The 26685-nt window shown below is 45.8% G+C and overlaps 1 protein-coding gene across 1 annotated transcript in view; it reads left to right on the top strand.

The window, feature by feature from the left end:
• Positions 1-14671: 14671 nt before the first annotated feature.
• NGF (nerve growth factor) overlaps positions 14672-26685 on the top strand; it is a 52012-nt gene continuing 39998 nt past the window's right edge. Inside the window, exon 1 of the mRNA XM_017946100.3 lies at positions 14672-14746. The gene's annotated coding sequence lies outside the window, so the exon portion shown is untranslated. The remainder of the gene's footprint in view (positions 14747-26685) is intronic.

The raw sequence follows: 26685 nt of genomic DNA, 5'->3' as shown, positions 1-26685 counted from the left end.
CCTCAAGGGAGCTAGCTAGGAAGTGAAGGAGCCATGGATGTAACCTCTGTAAGTAATACAGAGCTCAGTCTTCAAACAACTACACTGCCACAAAATAAATGAGTTGCTTATGCATTGTATTACATGATGATAAGTTCAGGAGAAAAAACATAAGGCAGAGAAGCAGGATAAGGAGTGCTGGGGTGTGATGGGGAGAGTGGGGTGTGTATTTTTCATTACAGTGGCTGGGAAAATCCTCAATATGAAGGGTGCACTTGAGCAAAGACTTGGAAGAAGTGAGGGACGTCTTGGGGGAAACATCCTGGGTAAGATGTCATGGGGAAGAGCATTCTAGAGTGCTTAGGGAAGAGCATTGCAGGTGTCTTGGGGAAGGGCATTCCAGAGTAGATAGCGAGTGCAAAGACCCCGAGGGCAGCATGCCTGGAGTGTTGAAGGAGTGGAAGTGGAAGGAGAGGGAAGATAGAATGAGGTAGGATCAGACAGGTAATGGGGTTTGGGGGTGGGGCACACCATGCAGGATCCTGGAGGACCCTGAGGAGGGTGATGTGGGCTATCCTCTGAACAAGATGGGAAACTGGTTGCCATTATGCTTTTGGCCAAACATTTCCATTCCTCCCCTCTGGCCACATGATAGGATTGCCCCTTTTCATCCCTTTGAAGCTATACATGGCCATATGACTTCCTTAGTCAACAAAATGAGAGTGGAGGAGATGTGGTCACTTCAGGCAGAAGCTTTAAGAACCATTGTGTGAACTACCCTGTCAGTGTCGCTGCTTTCAGTGACTTCGGGAGTCTCCTTCAGGCTCAGTTCCTGAGGGACTGTGATGAACAGAGCCCTTCTGCTCTACTTGATGGGACATGTGGTTTGAATGAGAAGTAAACTTTGTTGGGTTAAGTCACTGAGATGTTGATGTTGCTTATCACCTGAACATAATCTAGCTCAAACTGACTGATGCAGAGTCCAAGGGAGGGTTTTGGGAAGAGAAGTTTTAGCAGGGTCAATCTGGCTGGAGCTGGTGTTCAGAATAGACTGAAAGGAGACAAAAGTTGGATGCAGAGAGCAGTTAAGAGAGTATTGCTATAATCTAGGTGAGAGATGAAAGGATGGTGTATTGGATCATAGTAACACGGGAGGCAATGAGAGGCAATCATATTCTAGATATTTTAGTGGAACCACTAGGATTTGCAAATGAATCAGATATTAGGTGGAAAAGAAAACTCAAAGATAACCTCAAGTTTTTCAGTGTGGACAACGAGAAGGATAAAAATGCTCTCAAGCCCCCAAACCACCTGCTATACACACACACACACACACACACACACACACACACACACCCCTTAAAAAAACAAACCCCAAACCCTGTTCCTTATTTGGCAGGCAAAGAAGTTATTCCTCTCAAATAAACATTGCCCTTAACAACAGTTTATGTCAAAATGAACAGACTCACAATAGAGGTTGGCTTATTGTGGATCAATTTATTTTAGCAACTTTCAATTCAAAGAAACCCTTGAAATCACATGGTATAGTCCAAGCCACTCATTTTATCTGAAGAAACTGGGGTCCAGGGAGATAAATGATCTTGCCCAGGTTCATGTAGAAAATGAGTCGAGTTGATACAAAAATGGGTCGAGTTGATATCCAAAGATTCCCGACTGCTAGCGCAGTGCTTTCCCTCCTGCCTCATGTCCAGTCTGGACAGGGGATGCTCCTAGGTGTGCATAGGCCTTGGAGGGGATGCAGGGAGGAGAGGAGAGACATTTAAAAGGAGTGTTACCTTCTTCACTGTTTCGTATAGACCCATCCTGAGCAGGTCTTAGCAAATATCTTCCCTTAAGGTTGCCATTACTTCCATCACACTAACCTTGACTTCATTGGTCCTGATCCAAATACCAAACCTGAGAAGAAAAAGTATTAAAAGAAACTAAAAAAATACATCCTGCGCTCTCTCTCTCGCTCTCTCTTTCTCTGTGTTTGTGTGTTTGACACCTACAAAGCATGGAACACATTCAGGTCCCTTCTTCACTTTGTCTTGTTTGGTGTCTTCTCGCCCTGCCAGCTTTGTGCCATTCTTCTTGCAAAGCATTCTTTCAGCTGCTCCCCATGGGTCGGGCACAGCTAAAAACAGACAGTGCCAACACATCTCTTCGTATCCTAGCACAATGTATCCTAGCACACTAACTAGAATCATTTGTATTATGCACTTCTATGTCATACTTTAAATTTGTGAGATGCCTGACTATAATTTTTATTAGATTTTTATTATGAGTTGTACCTTTTAAAACAGCTATTTGAAACCATTAACATTGGAACCCTTTTCTGGCTTTTTGCAAACCTTGGACAATGCCCATTTTTAGAGACTATTGTTGTAGACCTGCTCTGAGGTCTAGGGAAGCCAAACCGGCTTTTTATAGTTAGTGATTGGAGATTTCCCAGGGGTGACAGAGTGGTGAGAGGCAACAAGGAGTTTAGACCTGAATCTCTTCTTCTAAGAAGAAGGCAAAGAATAACCTGAAGAGGAAAATGCTACAAAAGACAGTCACAGCGTTAGAGGCCAAATAGCACTCCTCAGAGCCATCGGCAGCTGACATTATAAGGGACAGCTTATAATGTTTACCAGGCCCTAGTATTGGAAAAATGTGTAGAATAAACTGAAATTGTGTTAACTTTTCTTTCTGAAGTTTAAATGAATATCCGCATTACATAAAAGTGCCAAAAAGTATATCAGAGCCTATAAAAATGTTAACTAAGACAGGATGTTTCCAATGAAAACAAATTCATTGGAAAAGAAATGTCCCCATAAAAAGGCATGCTCTGTGCCTCATTTCTCTATTGAGAGATCTGCAAATGCTGCACTTGATGTGCAGGGTAAACCTCCCTTTCTTCCAATGCAAACCAATTTTGTCTTTCCCTGCATATGTGCGAGCAGTGTGGTGGAAAGATCACTAAAGCTACATTTGGAACAGTGTGACATTGTGTGCTGTTTCTGGACACGCGACCTGTTTCATATATTAACTGCATTCTAAATTCCATTAACGACAATGCCATATGTGCTTTCTTTAGCTTTTACCTCCATATATATCTTTATTCCACCTTAACGGATCCCAGCTGTTATTAAAGAACATGGTTTAAGTCCCATCACAACAAATATTTCTCTACAACGAATGATCCCAAACAATGGCCCATTTCTTGGAATAATTTTACTCCATTCAATTTAATGACTATATTTGAAGACAAATTCTTCCAAGTACTATACTCAGTTCAGTTCTGCTGATGCAGAGACAAAAAAGAAAGGCTGAATACTCTATGCCAAAGGGCTCAATATTTGAAATGACAAAATTCCAGCACCACAAAGGAACTGTGGTTATCTCTTGAACTAATACAGGATTCCAAGTGGGAATGGTGGTTTTATCCTATAGATGCTTTAGATTATTATTATTATTTTTCTTCTTCCATTTCTGCAGCTTTTTGTCAGAGGCTTCTGGTTTCTACGTTCCATTTCCGGGATAGGAGTTCTTCACCTCCAGCTGCTCCTCCACCATAACATAGACTTACTTATTTCCAAGGGAGACTGAGGAGGCCTCCTTGTCATCTTAATCAGGTCAATCAGGTCTGACAGTGTGCTATTAGCATCGATACCAAACAACTGATTTGGGATTTATCTATACCAAAGTACACATCAGATGAAGTGTTTAAATCAAGGCTTTGCCCCGTCCTGTGGCCTTGGTGGCAAAGTAGCCATTTATTTCATCTCTGTCCAGTGGAACTACGTCACACATAAGAGCTTTTCTCCTTGGGCCTCTTGTGCAAGCATTTTTTCCCTCACCACAAAATGTTTTTCTTTTTTAAAAAATGAACTTGTTGCTCCAACCAGCTTGGTTGCTGGCTCTGGGTCCAGAACTTGAGGGTAAATGGTGAGGTTGAAATGTGTTTCTAGATTCTGCGGCTTCAAAGTGGTTACCCTTTCCAAACCAGGGTGGGCCCTCTGCAAAACTGTCAAGTTGGCGAAGTCTGCTTCTCCCCTTCATTGTCCCTAGCTTGGTCTGAGCAAAAGGAAATGCATCTGTGGAATCAAAGGACCCCCTGACTGAGCACTCACCATATGCCAAGAAACATTCCAAAGTCCCTTACCTGCACTGTCACGGTTAAACCTCTCCATCCACATCCTTAGCAGAGTTCTTCCTCCTCTATGGAATCCGCTGCTCAGAGAGGTTAAGTAACTTGCCCAAGGTCATAAAGGTAGGAAGTAGCTGATGCAGGCTGGACTCACATGTAGGATAAAGAAACCTCAAAGGCCACAGGCCCAACTCTGCCTTTTAAATCCTTCTATCAAACTCCAGCTACATTCTTTAGGCTACATGGTACAAGGGCATGCTATTTTTTAAAAAGACAATGAAGAAAAAAATTTTGGCAAAATATATAATTCAGCTTCACAGTCAATATACACACATATAATTCAAGTTATTCACAGTCCTCCTGTGACAGCAGAAAACCCCAGCTCCCACATGCTCCCTGGGACTTGAGCTCGTTGCTGGAGACGTTGCCATTGTAGGCAGCACAGGGCATACGCTTGCTCGGTGGGGCCAGAGAAGCCTGTCTGTCAGGAAAATGCCTTCCCCTAATGCACTTCCTTCTTAATTAAAATAACATTTTGAAAGTAAAGTTATACAGTGTTTAGAATAAACAGTCCAACAATAGCTGTGATTAATCTGTCAGAGATCGTATAATGTGATGCTAATAGGAAGAAATAAACTCCTGCTGAAGATCAAAGTCATCGCTGCACGTGGGGAACTTTTAAAATTAGAATGCAGATAAATGAATCTCCAACCTAAGAAAAAGAGCTCTGCACTCTGCAGGCTTAAAAAATGAGGGAGACAAGACAGCCTGAGGACTTCCCACAGCCCAGAGGAGCTGGGAGCCTGAAGAAGGAGTTCTGGTCTGAATCCTCGCCTTCTGTTTTTCCCAAGCATCTGGCAGTCTCTCTTTCTTTAACCTTGTGACAATCACTCAAGCGTCCCTTAGTCTGCCCAAATACTGCTATAATCCCATCAGGCTCAGCCCATGAAAAGGCACGTGTGCCTGTGTGTGTGTGCTGGGGGGCTGTTTGCTTGGAGCTGGGGGGCTGTATGCGTGGAGCATGTGTGCTGGAGCTGTGGTGGAAGAGGAGAGGCACTCAAGTCTGGGCTGTGTACCCCCTACACAGACCCTCTCATGTGCCTTACAGGCAGGTGTCATTTTCATTTACAAGCATTGGACTCAATGAGCGAAGGGGCTGGAATTAGGAACTCAAATCTTATGGTTCTAAAGCCTAGGCTTTTGTTTTGTTTTGCTTCTCTTGGGGAAAGGTGTGTCCTAAGAAAGTATGATTATCCACAGAAAGGCAAATAAAGAATCTAAGAGTGTGCATGTGAACATATTGTTAGGCAGCAATTAAGAATGGAATACCTACTGCATGCAGTCATGGTGTTAGGTGCTGGGGATGCCACGGCCCCTGCCACCCCAGACAGTAGCTTGTAAAGGAGGTGGGGAGGCAAAGGGGGACAAACAAGCAGGTAGGCCTTTGTAATATAGTGTGTAGACTGCAGAGTGTTGTGGAGACCCAGTCAGAGGGGATGATGAGGTCACAGAGGAGGACACCTAACCCAGACTTGGGCAGTAAGAAAGTCACATTTGCACTGAGACCTCAGAAATGAGGTGGGGTTGGCTTAATGAAGGAAACACAGAGCAGAGAAAATGTCCCAGGAAGAGGAAGGAGCGTGTTTCAAACGCCCAGAGACGAGATAGAGCATAATTCATGGAAGTCAATACAGCCTGTCTGTGAGCAATCTTAAAACCTATGCAAAATGATGTCAGGGCCTGCCCATTGACCTTGTATTCTTCCAAATATCTTCTTCACTCAATGTACAAACTATCTCCTCCATCTTTTCTGTTAGCTCTGCTGCCCACTGAAATGCAAATACTCCTGCAAGAACCAGTGGACTCCAGTGGTTTCATCTCAAAGCCAGTGAGTATTCTAGGCCATTTACTGAGAGTAGGATTGAGACCTGAAGATGACCTAAGGTCCCCTAGAGCAAGGCAATTTTTGCCAGACTCAGAATTTGGCAGAAGTTGAAGTCCTGCTCAAAGCAAACCTTTGTCAAATAAGGGGTGATGCATGTTTCCCATTGGCTATGTAGCAGCTCAACCTGCAATTCCACATGACGGAGGCACATCTTCAGTACCTGAGAGGGGTCCCAGGAACTCCCCAGTGGTCCAAAACTGCTGCTTACATAAGAGTAATACAGCTCTGGACTGAGCAAGGCTGAAGGGGCACAGCTAAAGGTCATGGAGGAGTTAAATCAACCATCACATCTGAGTGATACAGAGAGTCTTCTTAGCTTCCACCATGCTGATAAAAATTGATTTGGTTCTTTAAGAATTTTCCCAAATATTAGTCTGTAAGGTATGGTACTGAGAGCATGAGTTTTGCAGACTGTCTTAGACCATTTGTGTTGCTATAAGGGAATATCCAAGGCTGGATAATTTATAAATAAAAGAAATGTATTAGGCTTATGATTTTGCAAGATGCACAGGGAGCACAGAACCAGGATTTGCTTCTGGTGAGGACCTCAGGAAGCTTCCACTCATGGCAGAAGGTGAAGGGGGGCTGGCATCACATGGGGATAGGAAAGATGCAAGAGAGAGGGGAGGGTGGTACCAGACTCTTTCAAACAATCAGAGCTCATGGAAACTAATAGTGAGGCATCACTCATTACCATGAGGACAGCACAGGGCCAGCCATGAGGAATCTGTCCTCATGACTCAAACACCTCCCACCAAGACCCATCTCCAACATTGGGGATCAAATTTCAACATGAGATTTTGAGGTGACAAATATCCAGTCTATATCACAGACCAACAGACTAGGTTAGCTATTTGCTAGTTTTGTTCAAGATGATTATTAAACCCTCTGAGCTTAATTTATTTATCCATATGAAATGCATTTGTTGAAAACCTATTATATTCCAGGTATTATGATGGGTACTAGAAGTTTAAGGTTCCTGAAAATTTTATAGTTTAGAGGGGATAGCAGATTGTTATCTATTGTACAAATGTGATAAGGAATGCATAGGTATTCTCTTTCACATTTGCCAGTTGTGTGATTCCCCCCCGATTCTGCCAGGGGCATATGATTTTCACAGAGTACCCTTGGGACTGCTGCAGCTGGAATGCAAAGGGAAACTGTCCATATACATCTTTAGCAAGACATTTCACAGCAAGACAGTGGTTTTGAAAGTCAGTCATTCTTGTGAAAGAAAAAAAGGGCGAGGGATGCTGAATTTCTTAAGCTCTCACAGATTATAAAGACTTGGAGAGCTTGATCACAGAGTTTTACTATAAGCTATTATGGTAGAGGGAGCTCAGGATGTGATGTAAGAGGAGTTCTGGTTGAGAAGAGAAGAAAAAAACACTCTTGTTCAGCCCAGAGAGGAGAAGAGGAAGAAGGAAATGGGAAAGGCAAGGTGGTCATCTGCCAGGGTTCCCAACTGCTCTCACACTTTGGCGTGCACCTCAAGGTAGAGAATGAGTATTATAGAAATAAACAGGTAGGAGGGAACCAGGGAACACTGGAGTGAGTGATCTGTTTCCCTGGGTTCTGGCCTCTGGGAGATGCCTCATAGTTGGCATGGTGCCAACATGGTGGCCAGTGAGAGTGTAGCTTCATGGGGGGCTAAGTTCTCAGTGGAGACTCTGAGATGATGATACTGGTTGCCTTCAGCCTGTGTGCAGTGTGCAGAAACAGCTAGCCTCAACATCATTCCTGATCTGCAAACTCCATATGTTGTACATACGTCCTTGAGTATTCCATGGGCCCAGCAAAATCTTAAATTGAAGACCCCTGCTTCCCAGGCCACCACATAGGCCCCACCTCTGGATGCTCTATCTCCATAGCCAGCATCATCATTTACCTGTTCAGGCAAATCAGGATTCCAGAGGGCACCCAGGAGACCCTTTCCTCACCCTACCCCTGCATCCAGCCATTCCCCACTCCCTGATGAATTTATACCCTAAGTTTTGTTTGAATCTCTGCTCTGCAGGCTTAGCTCCCAGGGCATGAATCAGCCTGCTGCCATCACTGTCACCCTGACTATGACTAGTGGCCCCAGGTGGTCTCTCTGCATTTGATTTCACCCTTCATTATCCATGCCTTCCTCGACCTTCCCAGTGACCGATCCAGCAGTATCTCCTACCACGTCATGTCCCACCAGTTCTGAATCAGCTGCAGTTTCCTGCATGCAACATGCTGTCTCACACTTGCACACCTTAGTTCAAAGTGTTCTCTCTGTCTCAAATGATGCTCTTCCCAGCATTCTTCTCCTGGCTCCTACTCATGCTTCAAAGCTTAACTCAGGTAATATCTTATTTTAAATGATTTATTGAGCATGTGTTTTGTGCAATATGGAGGGCTGCAGAAGCACCTAGAAAGGACACTCAGTCTTAACTTGGGGAATCAGGGAAAACACCTGACTAGAAATGTCATTGAAGATTCTCAGAGCTGAGTTTCAAAGGAAGAGAAAATGGATGGGTGGAAGGAGTTGGGGGAAAGCTAAAAGTTTTTGAAGCACTGAAAACATCATATAGGACCTGTGGGGCTGGCGCTGCTTGTGAAATGAACTGAAATAAATTCACCATGGCAGAGGCTAGAGCAAAGAAAAGAAAGTAGCAAGAAAGGAGGATGAAGGGGGGCTGGAGGAGCCAGATGACACAGAACTTCGTAAGTCTCTTCAAGAATATGGAATTTATGCAAAGTGCAATGGGATAACAACAAAGGCAAAGGCCTAAGTTGGTTGAATTTCCCATCTCCCCAGCTTCTAGATCCTCTCTTACAGATTTCTTATCAGTTTATGTGCCTGGTGCCCCATTGGATAGTAGGTTCCTATACAGCAGTAATCATTTCTTCTTGATCTTTGTTTCCTTGTACCTAACACAGATTCTGCCCCAGGATAGGATTTTAATAAATGCAATGAGCTCAGTGTCACCATTGAGGGGACAGAGATCTACCCAGGATGTGGCAGAGTTCATTTATCCCAGACTCTTGCATAGGAGCATCACAAATGAAAGTGCGGGGTTCTTGCCTGCCTCAGCACCACAAAATCTTACTTGTCAACATGATACCACATGACAGGAAGGAGCAGCTGTGATGCTATGCAGGCAAACTTGATCACTGGGGAATCCTGCCCCAGAGGTATCTCTGGGGTGGCCCCAATAGGAATGTACCAACTCCAGGGCCAGGGAGGACTGTATAGTGAAGACCCAGATGGAGGCACACTTGCCTTGGCTGTAGGCTTGTGAGGGACCCTGAGGGTTTGCCCCAGTGGAAGAGGAGTAAGAGAGCCTCAGGGGACTCTGAAGAAAGCACCAGTGAAAGCCACAGGGTCACCAGTGGTTCTTGTGGAGACTGGAGTCAGACCAGTCTGAAAAGGTGGAGGCTCACAGCTGTTTGAATCGGGAGAGCAGAGGAAAGGATCCAATCCCCAGAGGGCTCACCTGACTCTCCTTGCAGGTACCTAAGGAGATCATTGACTCGGTTGGCACTGCCTGTCTCTGCATCTGTCTCACTCACCTGTCCTGTGCAGATCAACCTCACCAAAATCACAACTGACTTTTATGGTCCTGGCATATAATGTACATTAAATAATGCACATTTATTAAATAGGTGAAGCAAATTAATAGAATTTAAATTTCATGTGTCTACTGGGTACTACTAGAGCAGGGAGGAAGGAAGTGGGGCAAGGGTTGAAAAACTAACTGTTGGGACTATGCTCACTATCTAGGTGATGAGATCAATCATATCCCAAACCTCAGCATCAGGCAATATACCCCTGCAACAAACCTGCACATGTGCCCCCTGAATCTAAAATAAAGTTGAAATTATTTTAAAAAATTAAAAATAAAGTTCTATGTGTTTATAGGCTGTTTTGTTCATTTGCTGAATCCCCAGCACCTAGAATGGGGCTGGCACATAGCGGGTGCTTGAAAATTGTTTAACATATTCACTCCATATAATGAAAAGTAATTATGATTATTACGGCTCAAGGAGGGTCAATCTTTCTCCTAAGGACACACCACCTAAGAGGACAGATGGGCTAAATCTTGCCAGTTCCAAACTGGTGACTTTCCTGGGCAGCAGGAAAAGAGCTGAACTGTCCTGGGCCCACATGGATTTCCTGACCTTTCAAGAAGGGGATCTGGGGGGCACCTGCCTGGCTGAGTTAAGAGCAAGGGCTTTGGATGGAGGGGCTGAGAGTCAGAGGAAAGACAGAAACACAGTCCTTGCCAGGGCCTGTGCGTGTTCGCTGAAACAAGAACCTAGGTAGTGCTTTGCATATAACACTCCAAGTGTTGGTGATTAAAGGAGAGGCCAGAGTTGAAACTATGCTTGGAGTTATAAAATTAGGAGAAAAAACACCTGGAAGAACAAGAGTGGAGGAGAATGTAAAGCCCCAGGACTGAGCTGTGGGAGGCCCATGAGTGCAGACGGAAGATGAAGAGATCAGAGGTGGCTAGTAAGCCAGGATAGTGCAGTCACAGGGGTTCTGAAAGGAAAGTGGTAGACAAAGGAGGTCATGAATAGAGCGGACTAGGACTGGCAAAGCCAGCTGAGCTTGGTTGAAAGGAGGAGGAGGCATGGCATTTAACAGCAAGGGATTGGGTTCAATTCTCTGCTCAGCCATTTGGCTAGCTATGAGACCTGGAAAGTGACTTACCTCTCAGAGTTTCATCTTTTTTTTTTTTTTAATGTTTTTAGCAGCTAATTTATTTTTCCATTTGCAAATAGCACTTTGAAGCAAACAGGAGGTGGGCTCTTAATAGTTTATCCTTGAGTCTATTATCTATATTATTTCTTTTTTTTTAATCATCTTTTTTATCTACAAATGAACGGGACCAATTAATAAGACTAGGAAAAGTGCCTTGCCCAGTATTTGAAATAAGGCAAGCACTAGATAAATGCTGCTGAGATTGTGTTGGTGGTGGTGGTTTTCTTGCAACTAATGACCTTTAAGAAAAAAAAAAATCATCAGTTCAGTAGGGAGAAAGGAAAGGAAGGGGAGGAAGATGGGAACTATGTTGCAGAAAGTTTGGGGGAGGGGGCAAGGAAATGATGGGTATAGATCAGTTTGCTGAGGAATTTGATAGTGAATGGAAGTTGAGAAATCCAGAGTTTGGGCTAGCAGTTTCTTTAAGAGAGAAAAGGCAAGTGAATGTTCACAAGCAAAAGCGAGGGAACTAGTATAGATGGAGGAACTGGAGATCTCAAGGAGAAACAGCAAAAGCCAGCAGCAGGACACAGGAGTAGGCAGGGATGGCCCAGAGATGAAAGGGGCACCACTGGCCCTCTCTGCACCCTGGCCTACTTTAGCTCCTTTACCAGCTTTTTACTGTAGCCTGAGTTGGTCAGTTTTTCTCCCAGCCTCTTTCAGGGAGTGTAGTAGAAAGAAGGCTTGCTTAGAAGTCAAAAAGCCTGACACTGGCCACGTGTATTTGGCTGAGCCTTTTTCCTTCCTGAGCCCTTGTTCCTTAATCCATAAATAAGGTGGCTGGATTGATCATTTCTGTGATTCTGTGGCCATGTCATCTCACTAAGCATTATGAAACATATCCTCTTCTGAAGTTCTTCTTCACTCTGATTACAAGGAAGAGGAAAAAAAATCTTTAAACGGAAGCTATCACTTCCTCCAGCAACTGGGACAATATTTCTGTGTTTCACGTGAAGAAAGAGCAGATCCAGTGATTCCATCCTTGCTGGCAGATCTCTGCTGAGCCTGCTGGTGTTTTAAATAGCACATGCACTTTGTCCTGGCCTCCTGGAATGAAGCAAGGGAGAGGCCAGGGGTTTGTGCTAGCTGACTGTTGCTGTTGATGAGGCACTCAATGGCTGCAGGCTTCTAGATCTTCAGAAATAACAACAATTACTGTACACGCCACAATCTCTCCTCCAAGTCAGCAAATGCATCAGCTGCTGGTTATTTTGATACCCTGGTTTCAAAGCTCTTTCGAGAAAATCTAGTACAGAAAAACATTCTTATCCTCTGCTTGTCTGCACCATTCCTCTGGCCGCTGCCCTCTCAGCTGTTTTTCATTCCTGTGAATGTAGCTGGTCCAGGCCTAGAAGTCCTTCTCTCAATGACCCAAGAGAAGGACATTTCTGCTGGAACCTTCTTGAAAGTGGAAGAGGCAGGGGAAAAGGCACCTGGCTGTGGTCTCTGTGCCAAAGGCAGGCTGATCTGGAACCTGCTGGAAACCAATCCAGTGTTGGTGGGTTGTCTGACAGTCACAAGTGACTCTGACCGTTGTTGGATTCAACAAGTATCAACTGAGCACCTACTACAGGCCAGGTCCTATGCTAGGACCTAGGGAAACTGTGATAAACATGGTCAGGGACTAATAATCAAGCCCCCACTAGAACATAAGCTCTCTGAGAGCAGGTACCACTGCCAGCACACAGTGCCTGGCATATGGTAGGCTCTCAGTCAACAATCTTTGTAGTTTTTTTGTGTTTGTTGTTTACACATTCTTATTTACTCAAGATCCTTGAAGTCCAGTGACAGAAACAGAGGTAGTTAGGGGCAGAAAGGAGCTCTTATTAAACCAACGTGTGCAATAAGAATATGACCAACAACTTATGGGATGAGGATGGAGCATATAAGCAAACTTACACTCTGCTTACATCACTTAAAAATTTCCCCCTTACATACCACATGAAAAAGAACCACAAGTGCCCCAAATCCTTTTGTCCTTCTGAATGATGCCACAAGAACACATACAAAAGCTCTGCATTCAACAATCAAATTCTCTGTTATTCTAAAAGTTTAATTTCATACCCAAATTCTCAGGCAGCTATTACGTAAGGCTTGGGGCTAGTGCTTTCCAAGCAAGTTTATACATGACATGATTGATGGATGAATTCATCCTGTTGTCTGGAAATTCTTTTGTTTAATTGACGATGATAAATTTCCTAATGGATCACCCCGACTATGATACTACTTTTGTAGAAAGGGCCATTCACAGTGTTCCCTGGCCTCTTGCCCTCACTTCCAAAGTGTGTTCATACACCAGCCTGTATCTGAACAAGTTAGAAGTGGACAAGCCTAAGGCTGGGAAACAACGAGGTCACACCAAAGCTAAGGCCGACTTCCAATTGTAGGGCTTTTTGCCTTCTTCGTCCTTCTCAGAGCACGTATAAATGGAATGAACTTTCTTATGGGAGCAAACGTGAAAATAGAAAGAAGTAAGACTTTAAGACTAATCTGAGCCAAGGGAGTTGGAAATGCCTAGTCAGGGCGTCATCTGGCTCAAGTGCCATCCATTGGGAGTAAAGGACCACCTCAGGACTTAGGACAGGAATCATCTGCTTCACTAAATCCCAGCTCCCCAGAGGGTGCCCTTCTGCTGAGTTGCACTGGCTAGTGTCACCAGCAATAGAGAGATTCTGTGCCTCACCTTCCCTTCCTGTTACTCTCCCCACACCCACTTATCCTCTGTGGCATCCACACGGGGTAGCGGTCCAACCCACCTTTGCTAAAGGAAGAAGTGAAGACACAGACAAGCTCAACACAGGAGGGAATGGGGCTGTAAATTTCCAAAGAGCTGTGAATCCCCTGGAATGCTACAATTAATGATGCACATTTGGTGACAAATTTGACTTCAGGGGTATTTCTCCCTTGCTAATTTTATGCTGGGGTGGGAACAGCCCTGGCAGAGGGGCAGGGGAAAGTCAGGCAAGCTCCCCTGTCAGGCTGAATCCAGGGAACTCAAGAAATCTTGAAGGGTCAGGAAGGATTTGTGTGGGGCCTGGAGTGTGGAGAGAGGGCCTAAGCAGAAGGTTTGCTGGCTATGTCAGTCTAGGGGTCACAGGCCCGTTGCAAAACTGATGAAAGCTGCAGACCTTCAGCCCAGAAAAGAATATTAGCATTGCACACAGTCGCGCAAATCAACCTACCCTTTCAGAGGGGCCAGGGACTCCGGGAAGTTCCTGGAACCCAGGGCCTTAAGTTAAGGTCCCTGGTCTAGCTCCTCCTGACTCCTGAAGTCCTCTGCCCCTTGTCCTTACGCTGGACTCGCCAGTGCCTGGGGGCCTTCTAACTGGTTCTGCAGCCGCCTTCCCTTGTCAGAGGAGCTTGGGCACCTGCCCCTCGCGGAGCTCCCCCTGGGTGCTCACCTATCCTGGGGTGAGGAAAGGTGCCACGAAGAAAAGCTCCCTTAGACGGCGCGGGGAGCAGCCAATGCCTGGGGCACTGAGGGCGACGCCGGGCAGACCAGGGAAGCACTGGAGAAGGGCAATGCGCGGGGGCAGGGCGGAGAGGTGAGGGAAGCTGCGAGCAACTCCGCTTAGCCCCAACCGGTCGGCCCAACGACCCCCGCCGGTGCCCCAGAAAATCCTCCTCCCGGCTTTGCGCGCGCGGCCCCTCAGACCCCAGTGGGTTTCCCTTTGACCTCTGGAAGTTTAAAGTCCTTCTCTGGCTGGGTCTGGCCAGCCCTCCAGGAGCGATCCGTCTCTAGTCCTCAGGACCCCCTCCAGCCAGGCACCACCACCCCGCCACAGCAGGTGCGGGGCTGGTGGTGGGGAGGGGAGGGATGGGGGCCAGGATTTGGAGCGTGTGACTCAGGAGTACGGGAGGAGGGGCTAAGAATTCAAGAAGCCTGTGTGAGAGCAGCTCGGCGCTCCGGCACAGCAGAGAGCGCTGGGAGCCGGAGGGGAGCGCAGCGGTGAGTCAGGCTGCCCCGAGCCGATCCCGAGAGGGGCGCAGCGCGGGCGCGGGCCGGGGTGGCTGGGCTTCGCGGGAGAGTATGCAAGGATACCGGTCTGGCGAGCTCTCTGGTTACCCCCGAGGCTCCCGCGGACCCAAGAGCAGCCCTGAGAAATGTCCCGAGTGGGTGTGGGGTCGCGGGACCCTCGCGGGAGGACGAGTCGGACCGCGGGAACAGCGTTCGTTCTCGTCGTGGAGTTCCTAGTCCCGGGATGGCCGGCGGTCCAGGGAGCAGCCTTGGCGCCTGCAGAAGCCCACGGCCATGGCAGGGTCTAGCTCGAGGGCTAGAAGTGGATAACGCGCAAGTGAGGGAGAGCGAATGGGCACCGAGAGGGATGCGCCGGCAGCTGGCGCGCCGGGGCGGGAGGAGTGGCGGCCAGCACCGCGGGGGGAGCGCAGAGCGCGCTGGCTGAGGTGAGCGCCGAGTCAGGAAAGTGCTGCGCTGCTCCCAGGTAGGGGGACGAGCGGAACGGGGCGCGCTAGACCTAGGGCAGTTCCCTCAGCGCGTCTCGGAAGGGCTGGGAGTCGTGACTGAGGGCTCCGGGGGTTAACCCAGGAAGTCTGCGAGCCAATGCCAGGGTCCGTCCGGCGTACCGGGGCCCTCCACGGAGCCGCGTTGGACAACCTCAGGTCGAGGTCGCCAAGGTTCAGCCGTGCCACTTGGGTCACACGCTTCATCTCCAGCTGTCTGCTGCCAGGTGTGGGAGAAGCGGGCGTGGAAGGTTGGGGCGGGCAGCGCCTTGGGTTCAGGAGAGGAGGATCTAGGGGAGGAAGAGAGGACTCGGGGGTCAGGGAGCTGCAACTTTGAGCCAGCAGAAACAAGCAGCTTAGCTCCCTCTAATTACAGACCTCCTTCTTAAAAAAAAAAAAAAAAAAAAAAAAAAAAAAAAACTCCGAGATTCTTAAGGAAGGTGTTTCGTGCTTGAACTTTTTCTTCTGTTGTGATTTGAGAGATTATAAAAGAGCCTGCTTGCTAGGCTGGTTTTTCCAAGTTGTTCCAGGTTGGAAGTTGTAACAGTTCGAAGGATAATTTATGAGTGTTTCATGCATTAAAGTGTATTACAGCAAAGCCTTTTGGGTGCTGTGGGTATTAAGGAAAACTTAGTGCACGTTCCCAGCTGGAAACCAAAATAGTGCTCTCCTGGGTGCCTCTGCCCCATCTGTCATCCAAGGCCAATGGAAATCCTGTAGAAAAGGCACTTGATTAATTGTCCTGGCTCCATCCTCTGGGCACACCCACTGCCAGTGCCAGTCCCCTCCTCCCCAACCCATGCACAGCCAGCTGCACTCTGCAAATGCAGAAATGACAGTGGAGGCCCCATCGGTAACTTCTCTCCAGGGTCTTCAAACTCTTGAAGCTGTCAGTTAAGTCTACTGGAGGGGAATCTTTCCCCTTCTCTAGGCAGTGCAGAAGGGCAGCAGCAATTGGCCCCTGCCAGCCCTTCTTACCCTGTGTTTACAGTTTCCTCCTGAATGCCTGAAACTTTCTCCCTCTGCAGAGTCACAGAAGAAAGGCTATATCAAACCTGATGGGTCTCTTTTGTTGAATAAGTCATATGTCAGCCTGAGCAACCCAAATGTTAATTCATGATGGGCAATGTTCCCAGAGGGTCAGAGGAGATGGGCAGGTCTGGGGGCTGAGACTGGCCTAGCTGGAATTGACTCACACAAAAAGTGAACATTCCTCTTGTTGAAGGGGGATAGGGTTAATGCCACATGTTGCCAAACTCCTACCCCACTCTTTCCCCAACATCTTTATGCAGGTAAAGGGAAAAAAGAAGCACCAAAAATGGGAAGCCAAGATCACTGGGGCATGAGAACACTAATTTGACAGAAGTATAGGAGCACCTCAGAGGATTTTAGAACCAGCTGCTGGCACCACTGCATTTCCAACAGCAGCCCAGGCCCATCAGAGAAATGAACTGGGCCCACTCAGGGCAGTCATCCTAGTGTTGGTGGCTCTTTCCCTACTTTTAACCCTTGCCAAGGAATGGGGTTCTTGCCTTCTCCTATTGCCCACCCCACAACTCCCCTGCCCCAAGGGCCAGTGGGAGCAAGGGATGAGGCTTCACACTCTCATTCTCTTTCAGGGAGAAATCCGTGCCTTGGACAAGAAGGGGGCCCTGGCTGCCGACATCAGCAGGGAGAGTAGGGTAGGGCAGGGCAGGGCTGGAGCCCGAGGGAAGTTTCTCATCATTACCGAGATTAAACTGATGAAAAAAGTCACACAACTTTACTTTTTAAAGAGTGCTGAGCACTCCTGCTGCTCATTCATAGAGTGCTTTACTGCAGCACCCTGCATCAGAGCAGCAGGGAAACTACACAGAGATTCAGCCACTGCTCTTCTCTACCGGGCATGGAGCAGGGCCAAGGCCCAGATCCCCAAGCAGATGTCAGTGCCAGACCCAGGACCAGAGACCCAGCCATTTACCTTTTCCCAGTAAGAACTTTCATGGACTTCAGAGTCTAAAACAAGCCTTAGAGACCTTTGCTGGCAGCAAATTCTCTGCTCTCAGGAAGCAATGGAAGGTTTGCTGAGGTCTTGCGTAAAATCTCCGGATATCTGTGTGCAAACAACCCATGCTCCCAGAAAACACCTTTCTGTGAGACAGAAAGAGTTCCTGTGTGTTTCTTTGACTAGCACCTCTGATCTCACAAAACATCAGCTCTTAGGCTTAGCCAGTTCCGAGAAATCAATTCTGTGGTGGACCATTTTGAGCAAACAGTGTCCGCTGGCATCGGGTAAATAAATGAGGATGAAAGACCCTTCCCCAATCCATTCCCATGAGACCTCATTTGATAACAATGGGGAAACAGTTAAGATCCTAACTCCAAATAGCAGTCAGACCAGGATGATCCTGAGGCTGATATGTGAATGGAGAAATTGAGGCTTTGGGGTCCTCGGTCTTTTATTAGGGTGTGCAGAAGCATGGAAATGTCACTATTTGAGCCAAGGAGAATAAACCTTCAGCCACAAAGTTTAGCGAAGACCTGAAGAATGAAAACATGCAATAGAGAAGACTTTCTGGTGGTTGGTGATGTTTTCATTGCTCCTCTCTGGGCTACTTTACATGCTTTTGAGGCCTCAGACTATGACACAGTAGGAATCAGATTAAAATGTTAGGATGATCCCTTGATTTTCTTCTCCTATATTTCGGGTAAACTTGCTGTTATAGTTTCCTCACTTGGGAGAAGGGAAGGGAAGTAGCTTTGTGACCTTGAGCAAGTCGCTAAACTTCTCAGGCCTCACTTTCCCAACTCACTAGGCAAGTGTATGGATTAATATTGTTTCTGAATGGAGCTGTCAGCATTTTGGGACAATTCTTGGTTAAGTGTGACCAATCTGCACAGTGCAGATAGTTTAGAATCCCTGCCTCACCTCCTAAATGTCAGAAGTCATTGTGACAACCCCAAATGCCCCTCATAGAGGGCTAAGTGTATTCAAAGATAATGTTGCTCCCAGTTGAGAAGTCTTTTGGAAATTACCAACAAGGGCCCTATTGTTGGGGTTTCTGTGGTTAATCATCAAATTGGGGCTTCAGAAGTCAATCCCTGGGCTTCATCCTCCAGGAGCCAGCAAATCAGACTCTAGGCCACCATCGGCAGGGTCCTCAGTGCTGTAGTCCCACCAGGTGTTATCCTTTGCCTTTTGTGAGTGAAGTGGACTACAAATGACCCATGGGAAAAGAAAACCAGAAAGAGTAAGGTGAAGGGACAGGTGCTATTAGAGCATGGCAGCTTCCTTCTCTGCCATATGTTATTAAAAACACAGGCAGACTGCCTGCCTGTGGAGTCTGTAGCACTGGGAGGAAATCCTTCCCTCCTTTGCTAAGTGGATCACACTCTGGCACCAGGAGGTTCCTTCCCTGAAGCAGAAGCCCCCAGCACTGACCGCACTTAATACAACATGAGTGCATGTTGACATCAAATTAATACAACTGTGCCCAAGCTGCGAAAATAAATGAGAATTGATAATGTGACATTTCATTGAAAAAAAGGCTAGCAACACTACACTCGTTGGATGGTGCTTGTGGCACTGAGTTTATTCTCAAGTAGAATAGCTCGTTATTCTCACCTCTGCCTCAAGGTCTCATTGGGGGACAGAAAATAGAACTATTAGTTTATTTATAGTACATAGGGTTAAAATGAATAATGTCTTCAGAGGACAGGAGGGTATCACAGGAACACGTGCTTTCTACTCATGCCCAACTCATTACAAGTAGGAGTGAAAATGAACTGCAGAGCTTGGCACTGATTTCAAATGAGCAAAATAAAAGAAAGAAACAAAAAAAGAAAGAGAGAGAAGGAGGGAGGGAGGAAGGGAGGAAGGAAGGAAGGAAGGAAGGAAGGGGGGAAGGAAGTGAGGGAAGGAGGGAGGGAAAGAGAAAGAGAGAAAGAGAGAGTCTTAAGGAGCTCCCTCCCCAAATGAGGTTGATCTGATGATGAAATCTGTCAGGTGGAACTGGCAACAATGCTTTTGAATTGCCTAAGACTGTAGCCAACGCATTCACGTGCTGGAAGTCCTTTTTTTTTTTTTTTTTTTTTAATTAGTAGTACTATTAGTCAGAGTCAGACAGTCAGGATTTCCCTGAAAATCCACCACTAGGCTAAGCAGATTGAGATGTTTTGGCACTTTTGGCACCGCCTGTGGTGCCTTCTGCAGGTGGAGAGCCCTGCAAATGAAAGAAGCTGGCTATGAAGTCAGTGGGAATGAACCACCCAAGTGTCACACAGAAGCCCTTCCACATTGGGCAGTTTCAATCCACTACTACAGAAATAGTTTCCCAATAACCACGAAGTATTTGCTATCAGTACAGATGGGCTGATTTTCCCATCTCCTTTGGCTGTTCCTTCAGTAGTCAGAGTTGGTGGTACAGGTCACCTCCCCTCTGTGTGCGGTTGCTAAGTGAGCCCAGAGAGGATGGTCTCAAGAGCTCAGCCCTTGCCCACGTTAGGGGGTGGAGGAGACTGTCCTGTCTTCAGTTCTTCATCAGTACAGATGGATTACAACCCTCATTAGTAATAGAGTGACTTGCATGTCTCACTTACTCAGTCTAGTGAAATGCCAACCCATTTTTGGATCTGAGCAGACCTGGCTAAGAGGTCAACAGATTGAGGTACTGCCTCATCACTATGGATAACTGTGTATTGAACCCCCATTGTGTATGGGAGATGCCAAGCGGGACAGGCTCCCTTTGGATTATGGAGAACACTTTCAGAAAAAGAAGTTCGACCAATGAATATGAGCTTCCTCCCCTCCCCTTCTCCCTTGGAAGGGCTGATCTGAGGGGAGCCTCCACTGCATGGTTGTTTTTTTTTTTTTTAATTTCAGGTAGGATAACATCTTTTTTGTACTTTTTTATGTATCTGTGCATATAAAGCTTTTCTGCATTGGGAGGAGAAATCTTTTTGGTTGCATTGAAGACTTGTCTAAGAATTTACTCACTGATACTTTAACCTTCTGTAATTAACATTCTCATTTTGATAGAATTTTAACCAAACATTTCATCTTGCGAATTATCTTCACCTCATAATGGCTGGGTAAGAGAAGACTCAACGGAGGTTCTCCTGTAATTTTCTTTCAGAGGCAAACTTCTCCTCAGACTTTTATTTCAGAAATGTTATGCAATACTCTCTAAATAAGGCATTTCTTGAGAATGACCATTTTTGCTGGCAGCTTTAAGAGTGTTTTGCTTCCTTACTCCACATAACAACTCCTCTGTGTCTTTAGGATTTTAAGTGTCTTAGGAATTCTTCAAGTTTACAAGGAAAGAAAGAGAAAGTGAATTTTGCTATGGCAGTGGGGCATGTGTGCTCTCCCAGACCAAGAGCCAAGGGTTAAGCAGCTGTTGCTGAATTACATAGAACCCGTGGTTAAACGGGAAGATAGTCCTCGCCCCACAGGGGAGGGGGCCCACCATATATCAGGGTACTGGATAGATTTCCTTCTCTCAATTAGCGTTCTTATTAATATGCTCTCTGGGACACTGGGCACTGTGGGGACTCAAAATAAATATAAATCATGATCCTGCCCCAAGGAGCTTGCTCAGGAGTCATGACTAAAAGGCTTAGTGGCTCATCAGAGAATATAAATGAGCTGAGGCCAGAGATTGCTGGGGCTGTGAAAAACCAGAGAGGCTATGCCTCATTGTTAAGGGACAGGCCAACCATGGCTCTAAAGGATTGTAGGTCCAATATTGCCAGATATTTTCAAGAACTTTTCAAGAAAAGCCAAAACTTTGAGATTGAAAAGCCAAAACTTTGAAATTTCTTCCCTTTCCACACATCAGTACAGACCAAACAAAACTTGTCTGCAGGCTTTTTTATCTTCTTATCTAAATTAACACACGGAGCAATTGCAAGCAGTATCAAAACTGGAACTAGTAGAAGTACGAATTCCGTGACTATATGACCTCCAAGAGGGAAGGGGTCTAGATGTCAAGAAGACTTTTTCAGGGAGGCTTCTCGGAGGGGAGTGAGGGGTTGTCCCATAGGCAGGTAGGATTTTACAGGAGTCCTGGCACGTAGTCAGATAGAACTGGATTTAGGTCCAAGTTCACTTCTCATTAGCTCTGTGAGCACATAACTTCACCCCTATAAGCCTCAGTTTCTTCATCTGTAAAAGGGAATCATGATGCCGACTGATTTTTGAGGGCAATTTTGAAGGGGAAAGGAAAGAGTACTGGAAAGTTGTTACTGCTGAGTCCGGAATGTAGCCAATGTCCAGTAAGCTGAGGCCCCCTTCCCGATGAGGACCCCCTCATTGAGCATTGCAGACAATTGCTTTTCAAGGATTTCGAATTGCGTTTTCTGCCCCAGGAAAAGCACAGGAGGTCTGGGTTATTTTTCTCCTCTCCTGCCCTCTTCTTGCTTCTCCCTGAGGCCTGTGGCTGCTTGCCCACTTGCCCTTTGTCAGAATCCCAACCTTTAAAACCCTGACCTGGGCCACAGCAGAAAAACACAACCCTACTCAGTAAGGAGGAGAAGTGCTCCAGGAGGCTGTATAGACACGCACGGCAAATATTTAAGGAATTCTTAGGAATAAAAAAAAAATTCGTAAATCTGGATTTTTGCATGAGGCCATCACAAGAACATGTTTTCTCAATTAGTGTGCACATTGCTTGGAGTGAAGTCACCACGTCCACAGCCCATCAGGGCTGACTCGAGCTGAGCCACCTGATCAGACTTCACTTTCCGTGACCTAAATGTGATTCAGCCAACCCTGCCACTGCCCCTAGCTGCTGAAACAAAATCATTCCTGAAATCCTAAACCAGGGTGGAGATGTACATGCTCCTCTGAAAAGCAATCTAATTTCAGATCCTGGTTGTATTCACCCCAAATTGAGAAAGACAGCACTACTTTGGAGGGTGGATTGATAGAGTCCCCACAACACCTTGCATGTTTCTTTTCTTTTACCATTTATTGTTAGATGGCGACTGTGTGTAGCCTTTCAGAACAGATGAGTTCTTTAGGTTCTGAAATCAGAGAAAATAGTTTCTTTTGCTAAAGCATACATCAATTGCCTAAAATATTAGCAGTCAGTGCCTGAGATCAGTGATTATATATTCTGGATGGTTTCCTGGACTGACTCTTTTCCAAGCAAATGGCTTTGTCAGATATTTGTAATTTCTGAAATATTTTATTAATGATGTCCTCTTGCCAGAGGGATGGTCCAGAGTATACAATTAGCTGCATGCCTCAGGAGCGAGATGCCGCGCAGCATCCACCAAGATCAAGCAGGAGTTCAAGGACACTTCTAATCAACTGCCATAGAGCAGAGAAAAGAAAATGTTTTCACAAGTTGAAGGCCGGGTGTGTGGCCCATGCCCAGCACTTGGGGGGCTGAGGCGGGAAGATCACTTGAGACCAGGAGTTTAAGGTCATCCTGAGCAACATAGTGAGACCCCGTGTCTACAAAAATAAAAATAAAAAAATTAGCCAGGCGTGGTGACATACACTTGTAGTCCTATCTACAAGGTGGGTTCAGGTGGGAGAATCACTTGAACCCAGAAGGTTGAGACTGCAGTGAGCCATGATCATACAAGTACACTGTAGCCTGGGCAACATAAGTGAGACCCTGCCTCGAGAAAGAAAGAAGGAAAGAAGGAAAGAAAGAAAGAGAGAGAGAGAGAGAGATGGAGGGAAGGGTAGGGGAGGGGGGAGGAAGGAAGGAAGGAAGGAGGAAAGAAAGAAAGAAAGGGAAAGAAGGAAGGAAGGAAAGAAAGAAAAGAAAGGAGGGAGGGAAGGAAGGAAGGAAGGAAGGAAGGGAGGGAGGGAGGGAGGGAGGGAGGAAAGAAAACAAAATACAGGTTGAGACCCATCATCAGGTTACGCAATCAACTTAGTGTGCAACTCTCATTAGGGAAAAAAAATGAAGGAGAATAGAGTAACATTTTCAAAAATTAATATGCATTGCATATAGCAAGAGAAAATGTTTATGACACTTTTGTTTTAGTTATACTGTATATATGTACATATACATATATATGCAAACTGGCTCATAATAGAAAATGTGTTTTTTTTACTATAAGTCATAGTCAAAAAAAGTGTGAAAGCCACTGGCATAGACAACAGCATGATTCCGAACAGTGGATGCCTCTGAAGCCAGGCAAGCTTGGGGTTAAGTCCCAAGTCTGTGATTTGCAGTTGTGTGATCTTGGGTAACTTTCTCTAAGCATCAGTGTCCTCATCTGTAAGGTGTCCTCAGCTGTAATTCTTGTACAGCTGTTGTGTACATTAAATGACAAAGATGTATGAAGTACCAGGTTCTGTGACTGCCACCAAGGACGCCCTCAGTAAGTGAGAGCTGCTGTCATTATCTGCCTTCCCCTTGCCTGTTCCTCCTCCTTCTCTTCTTCCTCTCCTTCTCTTCCTCTTCCTCTTCCTCTTCTTTTCCCTTCCCCTCTTCCTCTTTCTACTTCCTTCTCCTCTTCTTTTCCTTTTCTACCTCTTCCTCCTCCCTCTTTCTTATCTTCTTTGTAACTACTCAACCTCATCAGAACTATTGACAATGTTTTTATACCTAAGGTTTGCTTTTTCTCTAGCAAACACAGCAAAGAAGCAACAATAATCATATCTTGTCTTTGGCCCTACATTCTGCACTGTCTTTCTCCCATTTCATGCTTGCAAAGCCATCGTTCTGTGATTCTTTTCCCCAAGCATGACCATAACAGTAATTGTCCAAGGGGCACAGGACATCCTCCTCTCTGTCACTGGGCACTGACAGGGAGTAGCATGGCCTTTCCTGGCCTTGCCGCTGGAATAAACGCTTTGGTCCTAGTGTGGGTTCAGTGACTTTGGAAGGAGCTTCTGTTCCCACAAAATCATATCCTTCCCCTTTAGTATATTTTTATAAGAACAACAGGGCTAAGATACCATTAAAATGTTGATATTGTCAAAATTCTAAAGAAGTTTCCGCCCAGAGCAGAGAGTCTGGCATTTTCTCCTGAGTGAGGCTCCAGGCTGCCACAATGCGGAAGGTTTACATTTCTCCCGTGGTATAAACAGTTTAAAGGCTCTTAATGTGAATGTTGGAGCTGACACCTTCAGGTAAACCCTGATCCTAACTCCAGCCCTCAACCCAATGAGCAATCTGTCACTGGCCTCAGACCTTTGGTTCCCAGTGGAGGGCACGTGAAAGAGTGACCTACACCAAGATTCTACCTTAGGGCCACAAAGGTGACATGTCCCAATTTTCTTGAGAGCCTGGCTAATGTAGCCTCTGAGAACAGATCAGTGATGACAAACTGCCTACCTCTTAGTTCTCACGTAGGCTTAGCCTGCCCCCATTCTGTATTCACCCTTGTTCCCCCAGGGCTCATTCCAACTCTCTCCTAGTAAAATGCCCTCCCACTGGGCCCCATTTTCACCACTAGTACTCATAGAGGATTATTAGTGACATCTCCTCTCAAATGCTGAATTCCTGTCCAAACTAAAGATTTAATACTGCTTTTTAGGCGGCTAAGATATCTCTATTTGAGGTTTGCAAGATAGTGGGACAGAAGGCAAGAAAAGAGACCTGCTTCTAGAGATAATTTTCATCTCTTTAAGTGTATCCTCTTCTCTCCACCGCTCATTCTACTATTGCCTGTAAAATGAATGTCACCAAGCCAGTTGCACCTTTTAAATAACATTTATGGCAGAAGAGAGACATTTGTCACATCATGCCCTGCCCCCACCTCCCAAGCAGGTGGATGATATTGAGCCAAGCACCAGGGAGCTGGAGTGGACTGCAAACAAGCCAGCAGAGAGATGTTTAAATTCATTGCTGTTGCACCTGTTTTTAAAGGAAAAAGCAAATGCTGACTTACTTTTATTGTGCTCAAAAGGCGGAGGTGGGGAGTGTATTTCCATCCTTTCTGAAACTTGAAATGACAAATGGAATCAATTGCCCCTGAAATGACATGCCACTAAGAATGTTTCTTACTCATGAAATGAATTACCTTTCTTTTCACCTGGGTTCAAGAGTGTTGTGTTTGTGTTTTCACAGGGAAAGTGTGAACACTAGAAATGTTTTCATTTTCTATTTTGAAGAGGTCAGACTCCAAAGGCTGACTTCAGATTTCATGCCCATGTGTCAGCATCTCTGTGTCTTGGAAATGAAAGAAAATATTTTGGGGGTGGGGTTTTCAAGTGCTGTTGTTTTTGAACTTTTCCAAAAAAGAGCAGGAGATGTCAGAAAGCAGAGAGCTTAATAAAGCAACACAAATATGTTTCAAAGGTTCTTTTTAAAGCGTCTTTATGATTAAGCCAAAAAATAATAATTTTAAGTTGACACAGTGCACAAAATATTCATCTTCCAGTCATTTTGACTTCTTAAATGACTATGAACCTATTACAGAATTCTGACCGGCAATACTGGTGTCTAGAAAAATCTGTTTGTATCTTCTTTCTTTTGTGGTTTGGGAAAGTTATTATGTAAGAAATAAAAACAAATGGCTAAGTCAGGGGTAGATTATTTCAATTCACTAATACCTAGCTTTAAGAGATGAGGAATTTATTCCTGATTCAGAATCTTACTAGTGGTATCATTTAGGCAAATTACAGAACCTCTCTGAGCCTCTGTTTCTTAATCTGAAAAATGAGAATAATGCTACTTCCCCTGCATATCTGTTAGAGCTGTTGCATTGGATATGGTTGATGGATGGGGAAACAACTTGGTTGTAGACACAGAAGGTAAGATGGGAAAACCTGGACCAGGAGTGTGAAACTCCAGGTGCTAGTGCTGGCTCTGGTCTTAGTTGCATGAGGGATCTTGACAGTCACTTGCTTTGGTATTGAGCAGTTCTGGCTCCTGCTGGTCCATTCCAAACGCAGTAGCAGATGTAGATGCACTCACATAAACCTGGGCAGAGATGAGGTATTCCTGCCATGGTCAGAATGGAGGCCTGTGCCAGGCATTGAGCAGAACCTTGTGAGGCAGAGGCCAAGAGCACCACAGAAAAATCATGAGTGTGGAAACAGGCTTTCCAGGGTTCTAGTCCCAGGAGTCGTGCTTAAAATGCATGTGATGGAAAGCAAGTTGCTATACTGCTCTGATTTTCACTTTGTTCAGCTGTAAAGTGGGATCAGTAGCACTTATTTCCTAAAGATTAACCAAGGTGGCTTTTGCTCAATCATTTGATTGTCTAAAACTTGGATATAGTACCATTGCCACCACCATTGAACACAAACGAGTGCCTGAGGAGCTCCCCAACTACTCAGTCTAAGGCAGATGTGACAACAGTGCCAGGACGCCTCGGGGATACACATGTCCCTGTCTCTTCTCCTAATGTCCCTTCTCCCTCATTAGTCCTCCTCCCTGGCCTCTTTGCTGGCTTGTCCTTATTCTCTGGACCTCTAAATATGGAGTGCCCTGGAGCTTAGCTTTCCTTTCTAGATCGCCCTCTTCCTGGATG

Source organism: Papio anubis, chromosome 1 (genome assembly GCF_008728515.1).
Source record: "Papio anubis isolate 15944 chromosome 1, Panubis1.0, whole genome shotgun sequence".
In the NCBI taxonomy this organism is placed as follows: Eukaryota; Metazoa; Chordata; class Mammalia; order Primates; family Cercopithecidae; genus Papio; species Papio anubis.
This window is presented reverse-complemented; position numbering and strand designations above follow the sequence as displayed.